The following is a 26,999-nucleotide window of genomic DNA, read 5'->3' as shown; positions in this document are numbered from 1 at the left end:
TTTACAAAAGGAGTGTTTCCAAACTGCTCTATCAAAAGCAGTGTTCAAGTCTGTGAGTTGAATGCACTCATCACACAGAAGTTTCTGAGAATGCTTCTGTCTAGTTTTTAGGAGAAGATATTTCATTTCCCAGCATAGGCCTCAAAGCGCTCCAAATATCCACTTGCAGATTCTACAAAAAGAGTGTTTCAAAACTGCTCTTTCAAAAGGAAGGTTCAAGTCTGTGAGTTGAATGCACTCATCACAAAGAAGTTTCTGAGAATGCTTCTGTGTAGTTGTTATTTGAAGACATTTCCTTTTCCAGCAGAGGCCTCCAAGCGCTCGAAATAAACACTTGCAGATTCTACAAAAGGAGTGTTTCAAAACTGTTCTATCAAAAGGAAGGTTCAAGTCTGTGAGTTGAATGCACTCATCACACAGAAGTTTCGGAGAATGCTTCCGTCTAGTTTTTAGGTGAAGATATTTCATTTCCCAGCATAGGCCTCACAGCGCTCCAAATATACACTAGCAGATTCTACAAAAAGAGTGTTCCAAAACTGCTGTTTCTAAAGAAAGGTTCAAGTCTGTGAGTTGAATGCACTCGTCACCAGCAAGTTTCTGAGAATGCTTCTGTCTAGTTCCTATGTGAGGATGTTTCCTTTTCCAGCGTTGGCCTCCAACAGTTCGAAATGTGCACTTGCAGATTCTACAAAAAGAGAGTTTGAAAACTCTTCTATCACAAAGAAGGTTCAACTCTGTGAGTAGAATGCACTCATCACAAAGAAGTTTCTGAGAATGCTTCTGTCTAGTTATTATGTGAAGATATTTCCTTTTCCAGGATAGGCCTCAAAGCGCTCCAAATAAACACTTGCAGATTTTACAAAAGGAGTGTTTCCAAACTGCTCTATCAAAAGCAGTGTTCAAGTCTGTGAGTTGAATGCACTCATCACACAGAAGTTTCTGAGAATGCTTCTGTCTAGTTTTTAGGAGAAGATATTTCATTTCCCAGCATAGGCCTCAAAGCGCTCCAAATATCCACTTGCAGATTCTACAGAAAGAGTGTTTCAAAACTGCTCTTTCAAAAGGAAGGTTCAAGTCTGTGAGTTGAATGCACTCATCACAAAGAAGTTTCTGAGAATGCTTCTGTGTAGTTGTTATTTGAAGACATTTCCTTTTCCAGCAGAGGCCTCCAAGCGCTCGAAATAAACACTTGCAGATTCTACAAAAGGAGTGTTTCAAAACTGTTCTATCAAAAGGAAGGTTCAAGTCTGTGAGTTGAATGCACTCATCACACAGAAGTTTCGGAGAATGCTTCCGTCTAGTTTTTAGGTGAAGATATTTCATTTCCCAGCATAGGCCTCACAGCGCTCCAAATATACACTAGCAGATTCTACAAAAAGAGTGTTCCAGAACTGCTCTTTCAAAAGAAAGGTTCAAGTCTGTGAGTTGAATGCACTCGTCACAAGCAAGTTTCTGAGAATGCTTCTGTCTAGTTTCTATGTGAGGATGTTTCCTTTTCCAGCGTTGGCCTCCAACAGTTCCAAATGTGCACTTGCAGATTCTACAAAAAGAGAGTTTGAAAACTCTTCTATCACAAAGAAGGTTCAACTCTGTGAGTAGAATGCACTCATCACAAAGAAGTTTCTGAGAATGCTTCTGTCTAGTTATTATGTGAAGATATTTCCTTTTCCAGGATAGGCCTCAAAGCGCTCCAAATAAACACTTGCAGATTTTACAAAAGGAGTGTTTCCAAACTGCTCTATCAAAAGCAATGTTCAAGTCTGTGAGTTGAATGCACTCATCACACAGAAGTTTCTGAGAATGCTTCTGTCTAGTTTTTAGGAGAAGATATTTCATTTCCCAGCATAGGCCTCAAAGCGCTCCAAATATCCACTTGCAGATTCTACAAAAAGAGTGTTTCAAAACTGCTCTTTCAAAAGGAAGGTTCAAGTCTGTGAGTTGAATGCACTCATCACCAAGAAGTTTCTGAGAATGCTTCTGTGTAGTTGTTATTTGAAGACATTTCCTTTTCCAGCATAGGCCTCCAAGCGCTCCAAATAAACACTTGCAGATTCTACAAAAGGAGTGTTTCAAAACTGTTCTATCAAAAGGAAGGTTCAAGTCTGTGAGTTGAATGCACTCATCACAAAGAAGTTTCTGAGAATGCTTCTGTGTAGTTGTTATTTGAAGACATTTCCTTTTCCAGCGTAGGCCTCCAAGCGCTCCAAATAAACACTTGCAGATTCTACAAAAGGAGTGTTTCAAAACTGTTCTATCAAAAGGAACGTTCAAGTCTGTGAGTTGAATGCACTCATCACACAGAAGTTTCTGAGAATGCTTCCGTCTAGTTCTTAGGTGAAGATATTTCATTTCCCAGCATAGGCCTCACAGCGCTCCAAATATACACTAGCAGATTCTACAAAAAGAGTGTTCCAAAACTGCTCTTTCAAAAGAAAGGTTCAAGTCTGTGAGTTGAATGCACTCGTCACAAGCAAGTTTCTGAGAATGCTTCTGTCTAGTTTCTATGTGAGGATGTTTCCTTCTCCAGCGTTGGCCTCCAACAGTTCCAAATGTGCACTTGCAGATTCTACAAAAAGAGAGTTTGAAAACTCTTCTATCACAAAGAAGGTTCAGCTCTGTGAGTAGAATGCACTCATCACAAAGAAGTTTCTGAGAATGCTTCTGTCTAGTTATTATGTGAAGATATTTCCTTTTCCAGGATAGGCCTCAAAGCGCTCCAAATAAACACTTGCAGATTTTACGAAAGGAGTGTTTCCAAACTGCTCTATCAAAAGCAATGTTCAAGTCTGTGAGTTGAATGCACTCATCACACAGAAGTTTCTGAGAATGCTTCTGTCTAGTTTTTAGGAGAAGATATTTCATTTCCCAGCATAGGCCTCAAAGCGCTCCAAATATCCACTTGCAGATTCTACAAAAAGAGTGTTTCAAAACTGCTCTTTCAAAAGGAAGGTTCAAGTCTGTGAGTTGAATGCACTCATCACAAAGAAGTTTCTGAGGATGCTTCTGTGTAGTTGTTATTTGAAGACATTTCCTTTTCCAGCATAGGCCTCCAAGCGCTCCAAATAAACACTTGCAGATTCTACAAAAGGAGTGTTTCCAAACTGCTCTATCAAAAGCAATGTTCAAGTCTGTGAGTTGAATGCACTCATCACACAGAAGTTTCTGAGAATGCTTCTGTCTAGTTTTTAGGAGAAGATATTTCATTTCCCAGCATAGGCCTCAAAGCGCTCCAAATATCCACTTGCAGATTCTACAAAAAGAGTGTTTCAAAATTGCTCTTTCAAAAGGAAGGTTCAAGTCTGTGAGTTGAATGCACTCATCACAAAGAAGTTTCTGAGAATGCTTCTGTGTAGTTGTTATTTGAAGACATTTCCTTTTCCAGCAGAGGCCTCCAAGCGCTCGAAATAAACACTTGCAGATTCTACAAAAGGAGTGTTTCAAAACTGTTCTATCAAAAGGAACGTTGAAGTCTGTGAGTTGAATGCACTCATCACACAGAAGTTTCGGAGAATGCTTCCGTCTAGTTTTTAGGTGAAGATATTTCATTTCCTAGCATAGGCCTCACAGCGCTCCAAATATACACTAGCAGATTCTACAAAAAGAGTGTTCGAAAACTGCTCTTTCAAAAGAAAGGTTCAAGTCTGTGAGTTGAATGCACTCGTCACAAGCAAGTTTCTGAGAATGCTTCTGTCTAGTTTCTATGTGAGGATGTTTCCTTTTCCAGCGTTGGCCTCCAACAGTTCCAAATGTGCACTTGCAGATTCTACAACAAGAGAGTTTGAAAACTCTTCTATCACAAAGAAGGTTCAGCTCTGTGAGTAGAATGCACTCATCACAAAGAAGTTTCTGAGAATGCTTCTGTCTAGTTATTATGTGAAGATATTTCCTTTTCCAGGATAGGCCTCAAAGCGCTCCAAATAAACACTTGCAGATTTTACAAAAGGAGTGTTTCCAAACTACTCTATCAAAAGCAGTGTTCAAGTTTGTGAGTTGAATGCACTCATCACACAGAAGTTTCTGAGAATGCTTCTGTCTAGTTTTTAGGAGAAGATATTTCATTTCCCAGCATAGGCCTCAAAGCGCTCCAAATATGCACTTGCAGATTCTAGAAAAAGAGTGTTTCAAAACTGCTCTTTCAAAAGGAAGGTTCAAGTCTGTGAGTTGAATGCACTCATCACAAAGAAGTTTCTGAGAATGCTTCTGTGTAGTTGTTATTTGAAGACATTTCCTTTTCCAGCATAGGCTTCCAAGCGCTCGAAATAAACACTTGCAGATTCTACAAAAGGAGTGTTTCAAAACTGTTCTATCAAAAGGAACGTTCAAGTCTGTGAGTTGAATGCACTCATCACAAAGAAGTTTCTGAGAATGTTTCTGTGTAGTTGTTATTTGAAGACATTTCCTTTTCCAGCATAGGCCTCCAAGCGCTCGAAATAAACACTTGCAGATTCTACAAAAGGAGTGTTTCAAAACTGTTCTATCAAAAGGAACGTTGAAGTCTGTGAGTTGAATGCACTCATCACACAGAAGTTTCGGAGAATGCTTCCGTCTAGTTTTTAGGTGAAGATATTTCATTTCCTAGCATAGGCCTCACAGCGCTCCAAATATACACTAGCAGATTCTACAAAAAGCGTGTTCCAGAACTGCTCTTTCAAAAGAAAGGTTCAAGTCCGTGAGTTGAATGCACTCGTCACAAGCAAGTTTCTGAGAATGCTTCTGTCTAGTTTCTATGTGAGGATGTTTCCTTTTCCAGCGTTGGCCTCCAACAGTTCCAAATGTGCACTTGCAGATTCTACAAAAAGAGAGTTTGAAAACTCTTCTATCACAAAGAAGGTTCAACTCCGTGAGTAGAATGTACTCATCACAAAGAAGTTTCTGAGAATGCTTCTGTCTAGTTATTATGTGAAGATATTTCCTTTTCCAGGATAGGCCTCAAAGCGCTCCAAATAAACACTTGCAGATTTTACAAAAGGAGTGTTTCCAAACTGCTCTATCAAAAGCAGTGTTCAAGTTTGTGAGTTGAATGCACTCATCACACAGAAGTTTCTGAGAATGCTTCTGTCTAGTTTTTAGGAGAAGATATTTCATTTCCCAGCATAGGCCTCAAAGCGCTCCAAATATCCACTTGCAGATTCTACAAAAAGAGTGTTTCAAAACTGCTCTTTCAAAAGGAAGGTTCAAGTCTGTGAGTTGAATGCACTCATCACAAAGAAGTTTCTGAGAATGCTTCTGTGTAGTTGTTATTTGAAGACATTTCCTTTTCCAGCATAGGCCTCCAAGCGCTCCAAATAAACACTTGCAGATTCTACAAAAGGAGTGTTTCAAAACTGTTCTATCAAAAGGAACGTTCAAGTCTGTGAGTTGAGTGCACTCATCACACAGAAGTTTCTGAGAATGCTTCCGTCTAGTTCTTAGGTGAAGATATTTCATTTCCCAGCATAGGCCTCACAGCGCTCCAAATATACACTAGCAGATTCTACAAAAAGAGTGTTCGAAAACTGCTCTTTCAAAAGAAAGGTTCAAGTCTGTGAGTTGAATGCACTCGTCACAAGCAAGTTTCTGAGAATGCTTCTGTCTAGTTTCTATGTGAGGATGTTTCCTTTTCCAGCGTTGGCCTCCAACAGTTCCAAATGTGCACTTGCAGATTCTACAACAAGAGAGTTTGAAAACTCTTCTATCACAAAGAAGGTTCAGCTCTGTGAGTAGAATGCACTCATCACAAAGAAGTTTCTGAGAATGCTTCTGTCTAGTTATTATGTGAAGATATTTCCTTTTCCAGGATAGGCCTCAAAGCGCTCCAAATAAACACTTGCAGATTTTACAAAAGGAGTGTTTCCAAACTACTCTATCAAAAGCAGTGTTCAAGTTTGTGAGTTGAATGCACTCATCACACAGAAGTTTCTGAGAATGCTTCTGTCTAGTTTTTAGGAGAAGATATTTCATTTCCCAGCATAGGCCTCAAAGCGCTCCAAATATGCACTTGCAGATTCTAGAAAAAGAGTGTTTCAAAACTGCTCTTTCAAAAGGAAGGTTCAAGTCTGTGAGTTGAATGCACTCATCACAAAGAAGTTTCTGAGAATGCTTCTGTGTAGTTGTTATTTGAAGACATTTCCTTTTCCAGCATAGGCCTCCAAGCGCTCGAAATAAACACTTGCAGATTCTACAAAAGGAGTGTTTCAAAACTGTTCTATCAAAAGGAACGTTCAAGTCTGTGAGTTGAATGCACTCATCACAAAGAAGTTTCTGAGAATGCTTCTGTGTAGTTGTTATTTGAAGACATTTCCTTTTCCAGCATAGGCCTCCAAGCGCTCCAAATAAACACTTGCAGATTCTACAAAAGGAGTGTTTCAAAACTGTTCTATCAAAAGGAACGTTCAAGTCTGTGAGTTGAATGCACTCATCACACAGAAGTTTCTGAGAATGCTTCCGTCTAGTTCTTAGGTGAAGATATTTCATTTCCCAGCATAGGCCTCACAGCGCTCCAAATATACACTAGCAGATTCTACAAAAAGAGTGTTCCAAAACTGCTCTTTCAAAAGAAAGGTTCAAGTCTGTGAGTTGAATGCACTCGTCACAAGCAAGTTTCTGAGAATGCTTCTGTCTAGTTTCTATGTGAGGATGTTTCCTTTTCCAGCGTTGGCCTCCAACAGTTCCAAATGTGCACTTGCAGATTCTACAAAAAGAGAGTTTGAAAACTCTTCTATCACAAAGAAGGTTCAGCTCTGTGAGTAGAATGCACTCATCACAAAGAAGTTTCTGAGAATGCTTCTGTCTAGTTATTATGTGAAGATATTTCCTTTTCCAGGATAGGCCTCAAAGCGCTCCAAATAAACACTTGCAGATTTTACAAAAGGAGTGTTTCCAAACTGCTCTATCAAAAGCAGTGTTCAAGTCTGTGAGTTGAATGCACTCATCACACAGAAGTTTCTGAGAATGCTTCTGTCTAGTTTTTAGGAGAAGATATTTCATTTCCCAGCATAGGCCTCAAAGCGCTCCAAATATCCACTTGCAGATTCTACAAAAAGAGTGTTTCAAAACTGCTCTTTCAAAAGGAAGGTTCAAGTCTGTGAGTTGAATGCACTCATCACAAAGAAGTTTCTGAGAATGCTTCTGTGTAGTTGTTATTTGAAGACATTTCCTTTTCCAGCGTAGGCCTCCAAGCGCTCTAAATAAAGACTTGCAGATCCTACAAAAGGAGTGTTTCAAAACTGTTCTATCAAAAGGAACGTTCAAGTCTGTCAGTTGAATGCACTCATCACACAGTAGTTTCGGAGAATGCTTCCGTCTAGTTTTTAGGTGAAGATATTTCATTTCCCAGCATAGGCCTCACAGCGCTCCAAATATACACTAGCAGATTCTACAAAAAGAGTGTTCCAAAACTGCTCTTTCAAAAGAAAGTTTCAAGTCTGTGAGTTGAATGCACTCGTCACAAGCAAGTTTCTGAGAATGCTTCTGTCTAGTTTCTGTGTGAGGATGTTTCCTTTTCCAGCGTTGGCCTCCAACATTTCCAAATGTGCACTTGCAGATTCTAGAAAAAGAGAGTTTGAAAACTCTTCTATCACAAAGAAGGTTCAACTCTGTGAGTAGAATGCACTCATCACAAAGAAGTTTCTGAGAATGCTTCTGTCTAGTTATTATGTGAAGATATTTCCTTTTCCAGGATAGGCCTCAAAGCGCTCCAAATAAACACTTGCAGATTTTACAAAAGGAGTGTTTCCAAACTGCTCTATCAAAAGCAATGTTCAAGTCTGTGAGTTGAATGCACTCATCACACAGAAGTTTCTGAGAATGCTTCTGTCTAGTTTTTAGGAGAAGATATTTCATTTCCCAGCATAGGCCTCAAAGCGCTCCAAATATCCACTTGCAGATTCTACAAAAAGAGTGTTTCAATACTGCTCTTTCAAAAGGAAGGTTCAAGTCTGTGAGTTGAATGCACTCATCACAAAGAAGTTTCTGAGAATGCTTCTGTGTAGTTGTTATTTGAAGACATTTCCTTTTCCAGCATAGGCCTCCAAGCGCTCGAAATAAAGACTTGCAGATCCTACAAAAGGAGTGTTTCAAAACTGTTCTATCAAAAGGAACGTTCAAGTCTGTGAGTTGAATGCACTCATCACACAGTAGTTTCGGAGAATGCTTCCGTCTAGTTTTTAGGTGAAGATATTTCATTTCCCAGCATAGGCCTCACAGCGCTCCAAATATACACTAGCAGATTCTACAGAAAGAGTGTTCCAAAACTGCTCTTTCAAAAGAAAGGTTCAAGTCTGTGAGTTGAATGCACTCGTCACAAGCAAGTTTCTGAGAATGCTTCTGTCTAGTTTCTATGTGAGGATGTTTCCTTTTCCAGCGTTGGCCTCCAACAGTTCCAAATGTGCACTTGCAGATTCTACAAAAAGAGAGTTTGAAAACTCTTCTATCACAAAGAAGGTTCAACTCTGTGAGTAGAATGCACTCATCACAAAGAAGTTTCTGAGAATGCTTCTGTCTAGTTATTATGTGAAGATATTTCCTTTTCCAGGATAGGCCTCAAAGCGCTCCAAATAAACACTTGCAGATTTTACAAAAGGAGTGTTTCCAAACTTCTCTATCCAAAGCAGTGTTCAAGTCTGTGAGTTGAATGCACTCATCACACAGAAGTTTCTGAGAATGCTTCTGTCTAGTTTTTAGGAGAAGATATTTCATTTCCCAGCATAGGCCTCAAAGCGCTCCAAATATCCACTTGCAGATTCTACAAAAAGAGTGTTTCAAAACTGCTCTTTCAAAAGGAAGGTTCAAGTCTGTGAGTTGAATGCACTCATCACAAAGAAGTTTCTGAGAATGCTTCTGTGTAGTTGTTATTTGAAGACATTTCCTTTTCCAGCATAGGCCTCCAAGCGCTGCAAATAAAGACTTGCAGATCCTACAAAAGGAGTGTTTCAAAACTGTTCTATCAAAAGGAACGTTCAAGTCTGTGAGTTGAATGCACTCATCACACAGAAGTTTCTGAGAATGCTTCCGTCTAGTTTTTAGGTGAAGATATTTCATTTCCCAGCATAGGCCTCACAGCGCTCCAAATATACACTAGCAGATTCTACAAAAAGAGTGTTCCAAAACTGCTCTTTCAAAAGAAAGGTTCAAGTCTGTGAGTTGAATGCACTCGTCACAAGCAAGTTTCTGAGAATGCTTCTGTCTAGTTTCTATGTGAGGATGTTTCCTTTTCCAGCGTTGGCCTCCAACAGTTCCAAATGTGCACTTGCAGATTCTACAAAAAGAGAGTTTGAAAACTCTTCTATCACAAAGAAGGTTCAACTCTGTGAGTAGAATGCACTCATCACAAAGAAGTTTCTGAGAATGCTTCTGTCTAGTTATTATGTGAAGATATTTCCTTTTCCAGGATAGGCCTCAAAGCGCTCCAAATAAACACTTGCAGATTTTACAAAAGGAGTGTTTCCAAACTGCTCTCTCAAAAGCAGTGTTCAAGTCTGTGAGTTGAATGCACTCATCACACAGAAGTTTCTGAGAATGCTTCTGTCTAGTTTTTAGGAGAAGATATTTCATTTCCCAGCATAGGCCTCAAAGCGCTCCAAATATCCACTTGCAGATTCTACAAAAAGAGTGTTTCAAAACTGCTCTTTCAAAAGGAAGGTTCAAGTCTGTGAGTTGAATGCACTCATCACAAAGAAGTTTCTGAGAATGCTTCTGTGTAGTAGTTATTTGAAGACATTTCCTTTTCCAGCAGAGGCCTCCAAGCGCTCGAAATAAACACTTGCAGATTCTACAAAAGGAGTGTTTCAAAACTGTTCTGTCAAAAGGAAGGTTCAAGTCTGTGAGTTGAATGCACTCATCACACAGAAGTTTCGGAGAATGCTTCCGTCTAGTTTTTAGGTGAAGATATTTCATTTCCCAGCATAGGCCTCACAGCGCTCCAAATATACACTAGCAGATTCTACAAAAAGAGTGTTCCAAAACTGCTCTTTCTAAAGAAAGGTTCAAGTCTGTGAGTTGAATGCACTCGTCACCAGCAAGTTTCTGAGAATGCTTCTGTCTAGTTTCTATGTGAGGATGTTTCCTTTTCCAGCGTTGGCCTCCAACAGTTCCAAATGTGCACTTGCAGATTCTACAAAAAGAGAGTTTGAAAACTCTTCTATCACAAAGAAGGTTCAACTCTGTGAGTAGAATGCACTCATCACAAAGAAGTTTCTGAGAATGCTTCTGTCTAGTTATTATGTGAAGATATTTCCTTTTCCAGGATAGGCCTCAAAGCGCTCCAAATAAACACTTGCAGATTTTACAAAAGGAGTGTTTCCAAACTGCTCTATCAAAAGCAGTGTTCAAGTCTGTGAGTTGAATGCACTCATCACACAGAAGTTTCTGAGAATGCTTCTGTCTAGTTTTTAGGAGAAGATATTTCATTTCCCAGCATAGGCCTCAAAGCGCTCCAAATATCCACTTGCAGATTCTACAAAAAGAGTGTTTCAAAACTGCTCTTTCAAAAGGAAGGTTCAAGTCTGTGAGTTGAATGCACTCATCACAAAGAAGTTTCTGAGAATGCTTCTGTGTAGTTGTTATTTGAAGACATTTCCTTTTCCAGCAGAGGCCTCCAAGCGCTCGAAATAAACACTTGCAGATTCTACATAAGGAGTGTTTCAAAACTGTTCTATCAAAAGGAACGTTGAAGTCTGTGAGTTGAATGCACTCATCACACAGACGTTTCGGAGAATGCTTCCGTCTAGTTTTTAGGTGAAGATATTTCATTTCCTAGCATAGGCCTCACAGCGCTCCAAATATACACTAGCAGATTCTACAAAAAGAGTGTTCCAGAACTGCTCTTTCAAAAGAAAGGTTCAAGTCTGTGAGTTGAATGCACTCGTCACAAGCAAGTTTCTGAGAATGCTTCTGTCTAGTTTCTATGTGAGGATGTTTCCTTTTCCAGCGTTGGCCTCCAACAGTTCCAAATGTGCACTTGCAGATTCTACAAAAAGAGAGTTTGAAAACTCTTCTATCACACAGAAGGTTCAACTCTGTGAGTAGAATGCACTCATCACAAAGAAGTTTCTGAGAATGCTTCTGTCTAGTTATTATGTGAAGATATTTCCTTTTCCAGGATAGGCCTCAAAGCGCTCCAAATAAACACTTGCAGATTTTACAAAAGGAGTGTTTCCAAACTGCTCTATCAAAAGCAGTGTTCAAGTTTGTGAGTTGAATGCACTCATCACACAGAAGTTTCTGAGAATGCTTCTGTCTAGTTTTTAGGAGAAGATATTTCATTTCCCAGCATAGGCCTCAAAGCGCTCCAAATATCCACTTGCAGATTCTACAAAAAGAGTGTTTCAAAACTGCTCTTTCAAAAGGAAGGTTCAAGTCTGTGAGTTGAATGCACTCATCACAAAGAAGTTTCTGAGAATGCTTCTGTGTAGTTGTTATTTGAAGACATTTCCTTTTCCAGCATAGGCCTCAAAGCGCTCCAAATAAACACTTGCAGATTCTACAAAAGGAGTGTTTCAAAACTGTTCTATCAAAAGGAACGTTCAAGTCTGTGAGTTGAATGCACTCATCACACAGAAGTTTCGGAGAATGCTTCCGTCTAGTTTTTAGGTGAAGATATTTCATTTCCCAGCATAGGCCTCACAGCGCTCCAAATATACACTAGCAGATTCTACAAAAAGAGTGTTCCAAAACTGCTCTTTCAAAAGAAAGGTTCAAGTCTGTGAGTTGAATGCACTCGTCACCAGCAAGTTTCTGAGAATGCTTCTGTCTAGTTTCTATGTGAGGATATTTCCTTTTCCAGCGTTGGCCTCCAACAGTTCAAAATGTGCACTTGCAGATTCTACAAAAAGAGAGTTTGAAAACTCTTCTATCACAAAGAAGGTTCAACTCTGTGAGTAGAATGCACTCATCACAAAGAAGTTTCTGAGAATGCTTCTGTCTAGTTATTATGTGAAGATATTTCCTTTTCCAGGATAGGCCTCAAAGCGCTCCAAATAAACACTTGCAGATTTTACAAAAGGAGTGTTTCCAAACTGCTCTATCAAAAGCAGTGTTCAAGTCTGTGAGTTGAATGCACTCATCACAAAGAAGTTTCTGAGAATGCTTCTGTGTAGTTGTTATTTGAAGACATTTCCTTTTCCAGCATAGGCCTCCAAGCGCTCCAAATAAACCCTTGCAGATACTACAAAAGGAGTGTTTCCGAACTGCTCTATCAAAAGCAATGTTCTAGTCTGTGAGTTGAATGCACTCATCACACAGAAGTTTCTGAGAATGCTTCTGTCTAGTTTTTAGGAGAAGATATTTCATTTCCCAGCATAGGCCTCAAAGCGCTCCAAATATCCACTTGCAGATTCTACAAAAAGAATGTTTCAAAACTGCTCTTTCAAAAGGAAGGTTCAAGTCTGTGAGTTGAATGCACTCATCACAAAGAAGTTTCTGAGAATGCTTCTGTGTAGTTGTTATTTGAAGACATTTCCTTTTCCAGCAGAGGCCTCCAAGCGCTCGAAATAAACACTTGCAGATTCTACAAAAGGAGTGTTTCAAAACTGTTCTATCAAAAGGAACGTTCAAGTCTGTGAGTTGAATGCACTCATCACACAGAAGTTTCGGAGAATGCTTCCGTCTAGTTTTTAGGTGAAGATATTTCATTTCCAAGAATAGGTCTCTCAGCGCTCCAAATATACACTAGCAGATTCTACAAAAAGTGTGTTCCAGAACTGTTCTTTCAAAAGAAAGGTTCAAGTCTGTGAGTTGAATGCACTCGTCACAAGCAAGTTTCTGAGAATGCTTCTGTCTAGTTTCTATGTGAGGATGTTTCCTTTTCCAGCGTTGGCCTCCAACAGTTCCAAATGTGCACTTGCAGATTCTACAAAAAGAGAGTTTGAAAACTCTTCTATCACAAAGAAGGTTCAACTCTGTGAGTAGAATGCACTCATCAGAAAGAAGTTTCTGAGAATGCTTCTGTCTAGTTATTATGTGAAGATATTTCCTTTTCCAGGATAGGCCTCAAAGCGCTCCAAATAAACACTTGCAGATTTTACAAAAGGAGTGTTTCCAAACTGCTCTATCAAAAGCAGTGTTCAAGTCTGTGAGTTGAATGCACTCATCACACAGAAGTTTCTGAGAATGCTTCTGTCTAGTTTTTAGGAGAAGATATTTCATTTCCCAGCATAGGCCTCAAAGCGCTCCAAATATCCACTTGCAGATTCTACAAAAAGAGTGTTTCAAAACTGCTCTTTCAAAAGGAAGGTTCAAGTCTGTGAGTTGAATGCACTCATGACAAAGAAGTTTCTGAGAATGCTTCTGTGTAGTTGTTATTTGAAGACTTTTCCTTTTCCAGCATAGGCCTCCAAGCGCTCGAAATAAACACTTGCAGATTCTACAAAAGGAGTGTTTCAAAACTGTTCTATCAAAAGGAACGTTCAAGTCTGTGAGTTGAATGCACTCATCACAAAGAAGTTTCTGAGAATGCTTCTGTGTAGTTGTTATTTGAAGACATTTCCTTTTCCAGCGTAGGCCTCCAAGCGCTCCAAATAAACACTTGCAGATTCTACAAAAGGAGTGTTTCAAAACTGTTCTATCAAAAGGAACGTTCAAGTCTGTGAGTTGAATGCACTCATCACACAGAAGTTTCTGAGAATGCTTCCGTCTAGTTCTTAGGTGAAGATATTTCATTTCCCAGCATAGGCCTCACAGCGCTCCAAATATACACTAGCAGATTCTACAAAAAGAGTGTTCCAAAACTGCTCTTTCAAAAGAAAGGTTCAAGTCTGTGAGTTGAATGCACTCGTCACAAGCAAGTTTCTGAGAATGCTTCTGTCTAGTTTCTATGTGAGGATGTTTCCTTCTCCAGCGTTGGCCTCCAACAGTTCCAAATGTGCACTTGCAGATTCTACAAAAAGAGAGTTTGAAAACTCTTCTATCACAAAGAAGGTTCAACTCTGTGAGTAGAATGCACTCATCACAAAGAAGTTTCTGAGAATGCTTCTGTCTAGTTATTATGTGAAGATATTTCCTTTTCCAGGATAGGCCTCAAAGCGCTCCAAATAAACACTTGCAGATTTTACAAAAGGAGTGTTTCCAAACTGCTCTATCAAAAGCAGTGTTCAAGTCTGTGAGTTGAATGCACTCATCACACAGAAGTTTCTGAGAATGCTTCTGTCTAGTTTTTAGGAGAAGATATTTCATTTCCCAGCATAGGCCTCAAAGCGCTCCAAATATCCACTTGCAGATTCTACAAAAAGAGTGTTTCAAAACTGCTCTTTCAAAAGGAAGGTTCAAGTCTGTGAGTTGAATACACTCATCACAAAGAAGTTTCTGAGGATGCTTCTGTGTAGTTGTTATTTGAAGACATTTCCTTTTCCAGCATAGGCCTCCAAGCGCTCCAAATAAACACTTGCAGATTCTACAAAAGGAGTGTTTCCAAACTGCTCTATCAAAAGCAATGTTCAAGTCTGTGAGTTGAATGCACTCATCACACAGAAGTTTCTGAGAATGCTTCTGTCTAGTTTTTAGGAGAAGATATTTCATTTCCCAGCATAGGCCTCAAAGCACTCCAAATATCCACTTGCAGATTCTACAAAAAGAGTGTTTCAAAATTGCTCTTTCAAATGAAGGTTCAAGTCTGTGAGTTGAATGCACTCATCACAAAGAAGTTTCTGAGAATGCTTCTGTGTAGTTGTTATTTGAAGACATTTCCTTTTCCAGCAGAGGCCTCCAAGCGCTCGAAATAAACACTTGCAGATTCTACAAAAGGAGTGTTTCAAAACTGTTCTATCAAAAGGAACGTTGAAGTCTGTGAGTTGAATGCACTCATCACACAGACGTTTCGGAGAATGCTTCCGTCTAGTTTTTAGGTGAAGATATTTCATTTCCTAGCATAGGCCTCACAGCCCTCCAAATATACACTAGCAGATTCTACAAAAAGAGTGTTCCAGAACTGCTCTTTCAAAAGAAAGGTTCAAGTCTGTGAGTTGAATGCACTCGTCACAAGCAAGTTTCTGAGAATGCTTCTGTCTAGTTTCTATGTGAGGATGTTTCCTTTTCCAGCGTTGGCCTCCAACAGTTCCAAATGTGCACTTGCAGATTCTACAAAAAGAGAGTTTGAAAACTCTTCTATCACAAAGAAGGTTCAACTCTGTGAGTAGAATGCACTCATCACAAAGAAGTTTCTGAGAATGCTTCTGTCTAGTTATTATGTGAAGATATTTCCTTTTCCAGGATAGGCCTCAAAGCGCTCCAAATAAACACTTGCAGATTTTACAAAAGGAGTGTTTCCAAACTGCTCTATCAAAAGCAGTGTTCAAGTTTGTGAGTTGAATGCACTCATCACACAGAAGTTTCTGAGAATGCTTCTGTCTAGTTTTTAGGAGAAGATATTTCATTTCCCAGCATAGGCCTCAAAGCGCTCCAAATATCCACTTGCAGATTCTACAAAAAGAGTGTTTCAAAACTGCTCTTTCAAAAGGAAGGTTCAAGTCTGTGAGTTGAATGCACTCATCACAAAGAAGTTTCTGAGAATGCTTCTGTGTAGTTGTTATTTGAAGACATTTCCTTTTCCAGCATAGGCCTCCAAGCGCTCCAAATAAACACTTGCAGATTCTACAAAAGGAGTGTTTCAAAACTGTTCTATCAAAAGGAACGTTCAAGTCTGTGAGTTGAATGCACTCATCACCAAGAAGTTTCTGAGAATGCTTCTGTGTAGTTGTTATTTGAAGACATTTCCTTTTCCAGCGTAGGCCTCCAAGCGCTCCAAATAAACACTTGCAGATTCTACAAAAGGAGTGTTTCAAAACTGTTCTATCAAAAGGAACGTTCAAGTCTGTGAGTTGAATGCACTCATCACACAGAAGTTTCTGAGAATGCTTCCGTCTAGTTCTTAGGTGAAGATATTTCATTTCCCAGCATAGGCCCCACAGCGCTCCAAATATACACTAGCAGATTCTACAAAAAGAGTGTTCCAAAACTGCTCTTTCAAAAGAAAGGTTCAAGTCTGTGAGTTGAATGCACTCGTCACAAGCAAGTTTCTGAGAATGCTTCTGTCTAGTTTCTATGTGAGGATGTTTCCTTTTCCAGCGTTGGCCTCCAACAGTTCCAAATGTGCACTTGCAGATTCTACAAAAAGAGAGTTTGAAAAGTCTTCTATCACAAAGAAGGTTCAGCTCTGTGAGTAGAATGCACTCATCACAAAGAAGTTTCTGAGAATGCTTCTGTCTAGTTATTATGTGAAGATATTTCCTTTTCCAGGATAGGCCTCAAAGCGCTCCAAATAAACACTTGCAGATTTTACAAAAGGAGTGTTTCCAAACTGCTCTATCAAAAGCAATGTTCAAGTCTGTGAGTTGAATGCACTCATCACACAGAAGTTTCTGAGAATGCTTCTGTCTAGTTTTTAGGAGAAGATATTTCATTTCCCAGCATAGGCCTCAAAGCGCTCCAAATATCCACTTGCAGATTCTACAAAAAGAGTGTTTCAAAACTGCTCTTTCAAAAGGAAGGTTCAAGTCTGTGAGTTGAATGCACTCATCACAAAGAAGTTTCTGAGAATGCTTCTGTGTAGTTGTTATTTGAAGACATTTCCTTTTCCAGCATAGGCCTCCAAGCGCTCCAAATAAACACTTGCAGATTCTACAAAAGGAGTGTTTCAAAACTGTTCTATCAAAAGGAACGTTCAAGTCTGTGAGTTGAATGCACTCATCACACAGAAGTTTCGGAGAATGCTTCCGTCTAGTTTTTAGGTGAAGATATTTCATTTCCCAGCATAGGCCTCACAGCGCTCCAAATATACACTAGCAGATTCTACAAAAAGAGTGTTCCAAAACTGCTCTTTCAAAAGAAAGGTTCAAGTCTGTGAGTTGAATGCACTCGTCACCAGCAAGTTTCTGAGAATGCTTCTGTCTAGTTTCTATGTGAGGATGTTTCCTTTTCCAGCGTTGGCCTCCAACAGTTCAAAATGTGCACTTGCAGATTCTACAAAAAGAGAGTTTGAAAACTCTTCTATCACAAAGAAGGTTCAACTCTGTGAGTAGAATGCACTCATCACAAAGAAGTTTCTGAGAATGCTTCTGTCTAGTTATTATGTGAAGATATTTCCTTTTCCAGGATAGGCCTCAAAGCGCTCCAAATAAACACTTGCAGATTTTACAAAAGGAGTGTTTCCAAACTGCTCTATCAAAAGCAGTGTTCAAGTCTGTGAGTTGAATGCACTCATCACACAGAAGTTTCTGAGAATGCTTCTGTCTAATTTTTAGGAGAAGTTATTTTATTTCCCAGCATAGGCCTCAAAGCGCTCCAAATATCCACTTGCAGATTCTACAAAAAGAGTGTTTCAAAACTGTTCTTTCAAAAGGAAGGTTCAAGTCTGTGAGTTGAATGCACTCATCACACAGAAGTTTCTGAGAATGCTTCTGTGTAGTTGTTATTTGAAGACATTTCCTTTTCCAGCAGAGGCCTCCAAGCGCTCGAAATAAACACTTGCAGATTCTACAAAAGGAGTGTTTCAAAACTGTTCTATCAAAAGGAAGGTTCAAGTCTGTGAGTTGAATGCACTCATCACACAGTAGTTTCGGAGAATGCTTCCGTCTAGTTTTTAGGTGAAGATATTTCATTTCCCAGCATAGGCCTCACAGCGCTCAAATATACACTAGCAGATTCTACAAAAAGAGTGTTCCAGAACTGCTCTTTCAAAAGAAAGGTTCAAGTCTGTGAGTTGAATGCACTCGTCACAAGCAAGTTTCTGAGAATGCTTCTGTCTAGTTTCTATGTGAGGATGTTTCCTTTTCCAGCGTTGGCCTCCAACAGTTCCAAATGTGCACTTGCAGATTCTACAAAAAGAGAGTTTGAAAACTCTTCTATCACAAAGAAGGTTCAACTCTGTGAGTAGAATGCACTCATCACAAAGAAGTTTCTGAGAATGCTTCTGTCTAGTTATTATGTGAAGATATTTCCTTTTCCAGGATAGGCCTCAAAGCGCTCCAAATAAACACTTGCAGATTTTACAAAAGGAGTGTTTCCAAACTGCTCTATCAAAAGCAGTGTTCAAGTCTGTGAGTTGAATGCACTCATCACACAGAAGTTTCTGAGAATGCTTCTGTCTAGTTTTTAGGAGAAGATATTTCATTTCCCAGCATAGGCCTCAAAGCGCTCCAAATATCCACTTGCAGATTCTACAAAAAGAGTGTTTCAAAACTGCTCTTTCAAAAGGAAGGTTCAAGTCTGTGAGTTGAATGCACTCATCACAAAGAAGTTTCTGAGGATGCTTCTGTGTAGTTGTTATTTGAAGACATTTCCTTTTCCAGCATAGGCCTCCAAGCGCTCCAAATAAACACTTGCAGATTCTACAAAAGGAGTGTTTCCAAACTGCTCTATCAAAAGCAATGTTCAAGTCTGTGAGTTGAATGCACTCATCACACAGAAGTTTCTGAGAATGCTTCTGTCTAGTTTTTAGGAGAAGATATTTCATTTCCCAGCATAGGCCTCAAAGCGCTCCAAATATCCACTTGCAGATTCTACAAAAAGAGTGTTTCAAAATTGCTCTTTCAAAAGGAAGGTTCAAGTCTGTGAGTTGAATGCACTCATCCAAAGAAGTTTCTGAGAATGCTTCTGTCTAGTTATTATGTGAAGATATTTCCTTTTCCAGGATAGGCCTCAAAGCGCTCCAAATAAACACTTGCAGATTTTACAAAAGGAGTGTTTCCAAACTGCTCTATCAAAAGCAGTGTTCAAGTCTGTGAGTTGAATGCACTCATCACAAAGAAGTTTCTGAGAATGCTTCTGTGTAGTTGTTATTTGAAGACATTTCCTTTTCCAGCATAGGCCTCCAAGCGCTCGAAATAAACACTTGCAGATTCTACAAAAGGAGTGTTTCAAAACTGTTGTATGAAAAGGAACGTTCAAGTCTGTGAGTTGAATGCACTCATCACAAAGAAGTTTCTGAGAATGCTTCTGTGTAGTTGTTATTTGAAGACATTTCCTTTTCCAGCATAGGCCTCCAAGCGCTCCAAATAAACCCTTGCAGATACTACAAAAGGAGTGTTTCCGAACTGCTCTATCAAAAGCAATGTTCTAGTCTGTGAGTTGAATGCACTCATCACACAGAAGTTTCTGAGAATGCTTCTGTCTAGTTTTTACGAGAAGGTATTTCATTTCCCAGCATAGGCCTCAAAGCGCTCCAAATATCCACTTGCAGATTCTACAAAAAGAATGTTTCAAAACTGCTCTTTCAAAAGGAAGGTTCAAGTCTGTGAGTTGAATGCACTCATCACAAAGAAGTTTCTGAGAATGCTTCTGTGTAGTTGTTATTTGAAGACATTTCCTTTTCCAGCAGAGGCCTCCAAGCGCTCGAAATAAACACTTGCAGATTCTACAAAAGGAGTGTTTCAAAACTGTTCTATCAAAAGGAACGTTCAAGTCTGTGAGTTGAATGCACTCATCACACAGAAGTTTCGGAGAATGCTTCCGTCTAGTTTTTAGGTGAAGATATTTCATTTCCAAGCATAGGCCTCACAGCGCTCCAAATATACACTAGCAGATTCTACAAAAAGAGTGTTCCAGAACTGCTCTTTCAAAAGAAAGGTTCAAGTCTGTGAGTTGAATGCACTCGTCACAAGCAAGTTTCTGAGAATGCTTCTGTCTAGTTTCTATGTGAGGATGTTTCCTTTTCCAGCGTTGGCCTCCAACAGTTCCAAATGTGCACTTGCAGATTCTACAAAAAGAGAGTTTGAAAACTCTTCTATCACAAAGAAGGTTCAACTCTGTGAGTAGAATGCACTCATCACAAAGAAGTTTCTGAGAATGCTTCTGTCTAGTTATTATGTGAAGATATTTCCTTTTCCAGGATAGGCCTCAAAGCGCTCCAAATAAACACTTGCAGATTTTACAAAAGGAGTGTTTCCAAACTGCTCTATCAAAAGCAGTGTTCAAGTCTGTGAGTTGAATGCACTCATCACACAGAAGTTTCTGAGAATGCTTCTGTCTAGTTTTTAGGAGAAGATATTTCATTTCCCAGCATAGGCCTCAAAGCGCTCCAAATATCCACTTGCAGATTCTACAAAAAGAGTGTTTCAAAACTGCTCTTTCAAAAGGAAGGTTCAAGTCTGTGAGTTGAATGCACTCATGACAAAGAAGTTTCTGAGAATGCTTCTGTGTAGTTGTTATTTGAAGACATTTCCTTTTCCAGCATAGGCCTCCAAGCGCTCCAAATAAACACTTGCAGATTCTACAAAAGGAGTGTTTCAAAACTGTTCTATCAAAAGGAACGTTCAAGTCTGTGAGTTGAATGCACTCATCACAAAGAAGTTTCTGAGAATGCTTCTGTGTAGTTGTTATTTGAAGACATTTCCTTTTACAGCGTAGGCCTCCAAGCGCTCCAAATAAACACTTGCAGATTCTACAAAAGGAGTGTTTCAAAACTGTTCTATCAAAAGGAACGTTCAAGTCTGTGAGTTGAATGCACTCATCACACAGAAGTTTCTGAGAATGCTTCCGTCTAGTTCTTAGGTGAAGATATTTCATTTCCCAGCATAGGCCTCACAGCGCTCCAAATATACACTAGCAGATTCTACAAAAAGAGTGTTCCAAAACTGCTCTTTCAAAAGAAAGGTTCAAGTCTGTGAGTTGAATGCACTCGTCACAAGCAAGTTTCTGAGAATGCTTCTGTCTAGTTTCTATGTGAGGATGTTTCCTTTTCCAGCGTTGGCCTCCAACAGTTCCAAATGTGCACTTGCAGATTCTACAAAAAGAGAGTTTGAAAACTCTTCTATCACAAAGAAGGTTCAACTCTGTGAGTAGAATGCACTCATCACAAAGAAGTTTCTGAGAATGCTTCTGTCTAGTTATTATGTGAAGATATTTCCTTTTCCAGGATAGGCCTCAAAGCGCTCCAAATAAACACTTGCAGATTTTACAAAAGGAGTGTTTCCAAACTTCTCTATCCAAAGCAGTGTTCAAGTCTGTGAGTTGAATGCACTCATCACACAGAAGTTTCTGAGAATGCTTCTGTCTAGTTTTTAGGAGAAGATATTTCATTTCCCAGCATAGGCCTCAAAGCGCTCCAAATATCCACTTGCAGATTCTACAAAAAGAGTGTTTCAAAACTGCTCTTTCAAAAGGAAGGTTCAAGTCTGTGAGTTGAATGCACTCATCACAAAGAAGTTTCTGAGAATGCTTCTGTGTAGTTGTTATTTGAAGACATTTCCTTTTCCAGCATAGGCCTCCAAGCGCTGCAAATAAAGACTTGCAGATCCTACAAAAGGAGTGTTTCAAAACTGTTCTATCAAAAGGAACGTTCAAGTCTGTGAGTTGAATGCACTCATCACACAGAAGTTTCTGAGAATGCTTCCGTCTAGTTTTTAGGTGAAGATATTTCATTTCCCAGCATAGGCCTCACAGCGCTCCAAATATACACTAGCAGATTCTACAAAAAGAGTGTTCCAAAACTGCTCTTTCAAAAGAAAGGTTCAAGTCTGTGAGTTGAATGCACTCGTCACAAGCAAGTTTCTGAGAATGCTTCTGTCTAGTTTCTATGTGAGGATGTTTCCTTTTCCAGCGTTGGCCTCCAACAGTTCCAAATGTGCACTTGCAGATTCTACAAAAAGAGAGTTTGAAAACTCTTCTATCACAAAGAAGGTTCAACTCTGTGAGTAGAATGCACTCATCACAAAGAAGTTTCTGAGAATGCTTCTGTCTAGTTATTATGTGAAGATATTTCCTTTTCCAGGATAGGCCTCAAAGCGCTCCAAATAAACACTTGCAGATTTTACAAAAGGAGTGTTTCCAAACTGCTCTCTCAAAAGCAGTGTTCAAGTCTGTGAGTTGAATGCACTCATCACACAGAAGTTTCTGAGAATGCTTCTGTCTAGTTTTTAGGAGAAGATATTTCATTTCCCAGCATAGGCCTCAAAGCGCTCCAAATATCCACTTGCAGATTCTACAAAAAGAGTGTTTCAAAACTGCTCTTTCAAAAGGAAGGTTCAAGTCTGTGAGTTGAATGCACTCATCACAAAGAAGTTTCTGAGAATGCTTCTGTGTAGTAGTTATTTGAAGACATTTCCTTTTCCAGCAGAGGCCTCCAAGCGCTCGAAATAAACACTTGCAGATTCTACAAAAGGAGTGTTTCAAAACTGTTCTGTCAAAAGGAAGGTTCAAGTCTGTGAGTTGAATGCACTCATCACACAGAAGTTTCGGAGAATGCTTCCGTCTAGTTTTTAGGTGAAGATATTTCATTTCCCAGCATAGGCCTCACAGCGCTCCAAATATACACTAGCAGATTCTACAAAAAGAGTGTTCCAAAACTGCTCTTTCTAAAGAAAGGTTCAAGTCTGTGAGTTGAATGCACTCGTCACCAGCAAGTTTCTGAGAATGCTTCTGTCTAGTTTCTATGTGAGGATGTTTCCTTTTCCAGCGTTGGCCTCCAACAGTTCCAAATGTGCACTTGCAGATTCTACAAAAAGAGAGTTTGAAAACTCTTCTATCACAAAGAAGGTTCAACTCTGTGAGTAGAATGCACTCATCACAAAGAAGTTTCTGAGAATGCTTCTGTCTAGTTATTATGTGAAGATATTTCCTTTTCCAGGATAGGCCTCAAAGCGCTCCAAATAAACACTTGCAGATTTTACAAAAGGAGTGTTTCCAAACTGCTCTATCAAAAGCAGTGTTCAAGTCTGTGAGTTGAATGCACTCATCACACAGAAGTTTCTGAGAATGCTTCTGTCTAGTTTTTAGGAGAAGATATTTCATTTCCCAGCATAGGCCTCAAAGCGCTCCAAATATCCACTTGCAGATTCTACAAAAAGAGTGTTTCAAAACTGCTCTTTCAAAAGGAAGGTTCAAGTCTGTGAGTTGAATGCACTCATCACAAAGAAGTTTCTGAGAATGCTTCTGTGTAGTTGTTATTTGAAGACATTTCCTTTTCCAGCAGAGGACTCCAAGCGCTCGAAATAAACACTTGCAGATTCTACATAAGGAGTGTTTCAAAACTGTTCTATCAAAAGGAACGTTGAAGTCTGTGAGTTGAATGCACTCATCACACAGACGTTTCGGAGAATGCTTCCGTCTAGTTTTTAGGTGAAGATATTTCATTTCCTAGCATAGGCCTCACAGCGCTCCAAATATACACTAGCAGATTCTACAAAAAGAGTGTTCCAGAACTGCTCTTTCAAAAGAAAGGTTCAAGTCTGTGAGTTGAATGCACTCGTCACAAGCAAGTTTCTGAGAATGCTTCTGTCTAGTTTCTATGTGAGGATGTTTCCTTTTCCAGCGTTGGCCTCCAACAGTTCCAAATGTGCACTTGCAGATTCTACAAAAAGAGAGTTTGAAAACTCTTCTATCACAAAGAAGGTTCAACTCTGTGAGTAGAATGCACTCATCACAAAGAAGTTTCTGAGAATGCTTCTGTCTAGTTATTATGTGAAGATATTTCCTTTTCCAGGATAGGCCTCAAAGCGCTCCAAATAAACACTTGCAGATTTTACAAAAGGAGTGTTTCCAAACTGCTCTATCAAAAGCAGTGTTCAAGTTTGTGAGTTGAATGCACTCATCACACAGAAGTTTCTGAGAATGCTTCTGTCTAGTTTTTAGGAGAAGATATTTCATTTCCCAGCATAGGCCTCAAAGCGCTCCAAATATCCACTTGCAGATTCTACAAAAAGAGTGTTTCAAAACTGCTCTTTCAAAAGGAAGGTTCAAGTCTGTGAGTTGAATGCACTCATCACAAAGAAGTTTCTGAGAATGCTTCTGTGTAGTTGTTATTTGAAGACATTTCCTTTTCCAGCATAGGCCTCAAAGCGCTCCAAATAAACACTTGCAGATTCTACAAAAGGAGTGTTTCAAAACTGTTCTATCAAAAGGAACGTTCAAGTCTGTGAGTTGAATGCACTCATCACACAGAAGTTTCGGAGAATGCTTCCGTCTAGTTTTTAGGTGAAGATATTTCATTTCCCAGCATAGGCCTCACAGCGCTCCAAATATACACTAGCAGATTCTACAAAAAGAGTGTTCCAAAACTGCTCTTTCAAAAGAAAGGTTCAAGTCTGTGAGTTGAATGCACTCGTCACCAGCAAGTTTCTGAGAATGCTTCTGTCTAGTTTCTATGTGAGGATATTTCCTTTTCCAGCGTTGGCCTCCAACAGTTCAAAATGTGCACTTGCAGATTCTACAAAAAGAGAGTTTGAAAACTCTTCTATCACAAAGAAGGTTCAACTCTGTGAGTAGAATGCACTCATCACAAAGAAGTTTCTGAGAATGCTTCTGTCTAGTTATTATGTGAAGATATTTCCTTTTCCAGGATAGGCCTCAAAGCGCTCCAAATAAACACTTGCAGATTTTACAAAAGGAGTGTTTCCAAACTGCTCTATCAAAAGCAGTGTTCAAGTCTGTGAGTTGAATGCACTCATCACACAGAAGTTTCTGAGAATGCTTCTGTCTAGTTTTTAGGAGAAGATATTTCATTTCCCAGCATAGGCCTCAAAGCGCTCCAAATATCCACTTGCAGATTCTACAAAAAGAGTGTTTCAAAACTGCTCTTTCAAAAGGAAGGTTCAAGTCTGTGAGTTGAATGCACTCATCACAAAGAAGTTTCTGAGGATGCTTCTGTGTAGTTGTTATTTGAAGACATTTCCTTTTCCAGCATAGGCCTCCAAGCGCTCCAAATAAACACTTGCAGATCCTACAAAAGGAGTGTTTCCGAACTGCTCTATCAAAAGCAATGTTCAAGTCTGTGAGTTGAATGCACTCATCACACAGAAGTTTCTGAGAATGCTTCTGTCTAGTTTTTAGGAGAAGATATTTCATTTCCCAGCATAGGCCTCAAAGCACTCCAAATATCCACTTGCAGATTCTACAAAAAGAGTGTTTCAAAATTGCTCTTTCAAATGAAGGTTCAAGTCTGTGAGTTGAATGCACTCATCACAAAGAAGTTTCTGAGAATGCTTCTGTGTAGTTGTTATTTGAAGACATTTCCTTTTCCAGCAGAGGCCTCCAAGCGCTCGAAATAAACACTTGCAGATTCTACAAAAGGAGTGTTTCAAAACTGTTCTATCAAAAGGAACGTTGAAGTCTGTGAGTTGAATGCACTCATCACACAGACGTTTCGGAGAATGCTTCCGTCTAGTTTTTAGGTGAAGATATTTCATTTCCTAGCATAGGCCTCACAGCGCTCCAAATATACACTAGCAGATTCTACAAAAAGAGTGTTCCAGAACTGCTCTTTCAAAAGAAAGGTTCAAGTCTGTGAGTTGAATGCACTCGTCACAAGCAAGTTTCTGAGAATGCTTCTGTCTAGTTTCTATGTGAGGATGTTTCCTTTTCCAGCGTTGGCCTCCAACAGTTCCAAATGTGCACTTGCAGATTCTACAAAAAGAGAGTTTGAAAACTCTTCTATCACAAAGAAGGTTCAACTCTGTGAGTAGAATGCACTCATCACAAAGAAGTTTCTGAGAATGCTTCTGTCTAGTTATTATGTGAAGATATTTCCTTTTCCAGGATAGGCCTCAAAGCGCTCCAAATAAACACTTGCAGATTTTACAAAAGGAGTGTTTCCAAACTGCTCTATCAAAAGCAGTGTTCAAGTTTGTGAGTTGAATGCACTCATCACACAGAAGTTTCTGAGAATGCTTCTGTCTAGTTTTTAGGAGAAGATATTTCATTTCCCAGCATAGGCCTCAAAGCGCTCCAAATATCCACTTGCAGATTCTACAAAAAGAGTGTTTCAAAACTGCTCTTTCAAAAGGAAGGTTCAAGTCTGTGAGTTGAATGCACTCATCACAAAGAAGTTTCTGAGAATGCTTCTGTGTAGTTGTTATTTGAAGACATTTCCTTTTCCAGCATAGGCCTCCAAGCGCTCCAAATAAACACTTGCAGATTCTACAAAAGGAGTGTTTCAAAACTGTTCTATCAAAAGGAACGTTCAAGTCTGTGAGTTGAATGCACTCATCACAAAGAAGTTTCTGAGAATGCTTCTGTGTAGTTGTTATTTGAAGACATTTCCTTTTCCAGCGTAGGCCTCCAAGCGCTCCAAATAAACACTTGCAGATTCTACAAAAGGAGTGTTTCAAAACTGTTCTATCAAAAGGAACGTTCAAGTCTGTGAGTTGAATGCACTCATCACACAGAAGTTTCTGAGAATGCTTCCGTCTAGTTCTTAGGTGAAGATATTTCATTTCCCAGCATAGGCCCCACAGCGCTCCAAATATACACTAGCAGATTCTACAAAAAGAGTGTTCCAAAACTGCTCTTTCAAAAGAAAGGTTCAAGTCTGTGAGTTGAATGCACTCGTCACAAGCAAGTTTCTGAGAATGCTTCTGTCTAGTTTCTATGTGAGGATGTTTCCTTTTCCAGCGTTGGCCTCCAACAGTTCCAAATGTGCACTTGCAGATTCTACAAAAAGAGAGTTTGAAAAGTCTTCTATCACAAAGAAAGTTCAGCTCTGTGAGTAGAATGCACTCATCACAAAGAAGTTTCTGAGAATGCTTCTGTCTAGTTATTATGTGAAGATATTTCCTTTTCCAGGATAGGCCTCAAAGCGCTCCAAATAAACACTTGCAGATTTTACAAAAGGAGTGTTTCCAAACTGCTCTCTCAAAAGCAGTGTTCAAGTCTGTGAGTTGAATGCACTCATCACACAGAAGTTTCTGAGAATGCTTCTGTCTAGTTTTTAGGAGAAGATATTTCATTTCCCAGCATAGGCCTCAAAGCGCTCCAAATATCCACTTGCAGATTCTACAAAAAGAGTGTTTCAAAACTGCTCTTTCAAAAGGAAGGTTCAAGTCTGTGAGTTGAATGCACTCATCACAAAGAAGTTTCTGAGAATGCTTCTGTGTAGTAGTTATTTGAAGACATTTCCTTTTCCAGCAGAGGCCTCCAAGCGCTCGAAATAAACACTTGCAGATTCTACAAAAGGAGTGTTTCAAAACTGTTCTGTCAAAAGGAAGGTTCAAGTCTGTGAGTTGAATGCACTCATCACACAGAAGTTTCGGAGAATGCTTCCGTCTAGTTTTTAGGTGAAGATATTTCATTTCCCAGCATAGGCCTCACAGCGCTCCAAA

The sequence above is a fragment of the Pongo abelii genome, chromosome 19 (assembly GCF_028885655.2).
Source record: "Pongo abelii isolate AG06213 chromosome 19, NHGRI_mPonAbe1-v2.0_pri, whole genome shotgun sequence".
Taxonomy (NCBI): Eukaryota; Metazoa; Chordata; class Mammalia; order Primates; family Hominidae; genus Pongo; species Pongo abelii.
The sequence above is the reverse complement of the archived record's forward strand: the minus strand, read 5'-3'. Positions refer to the sequence as shown.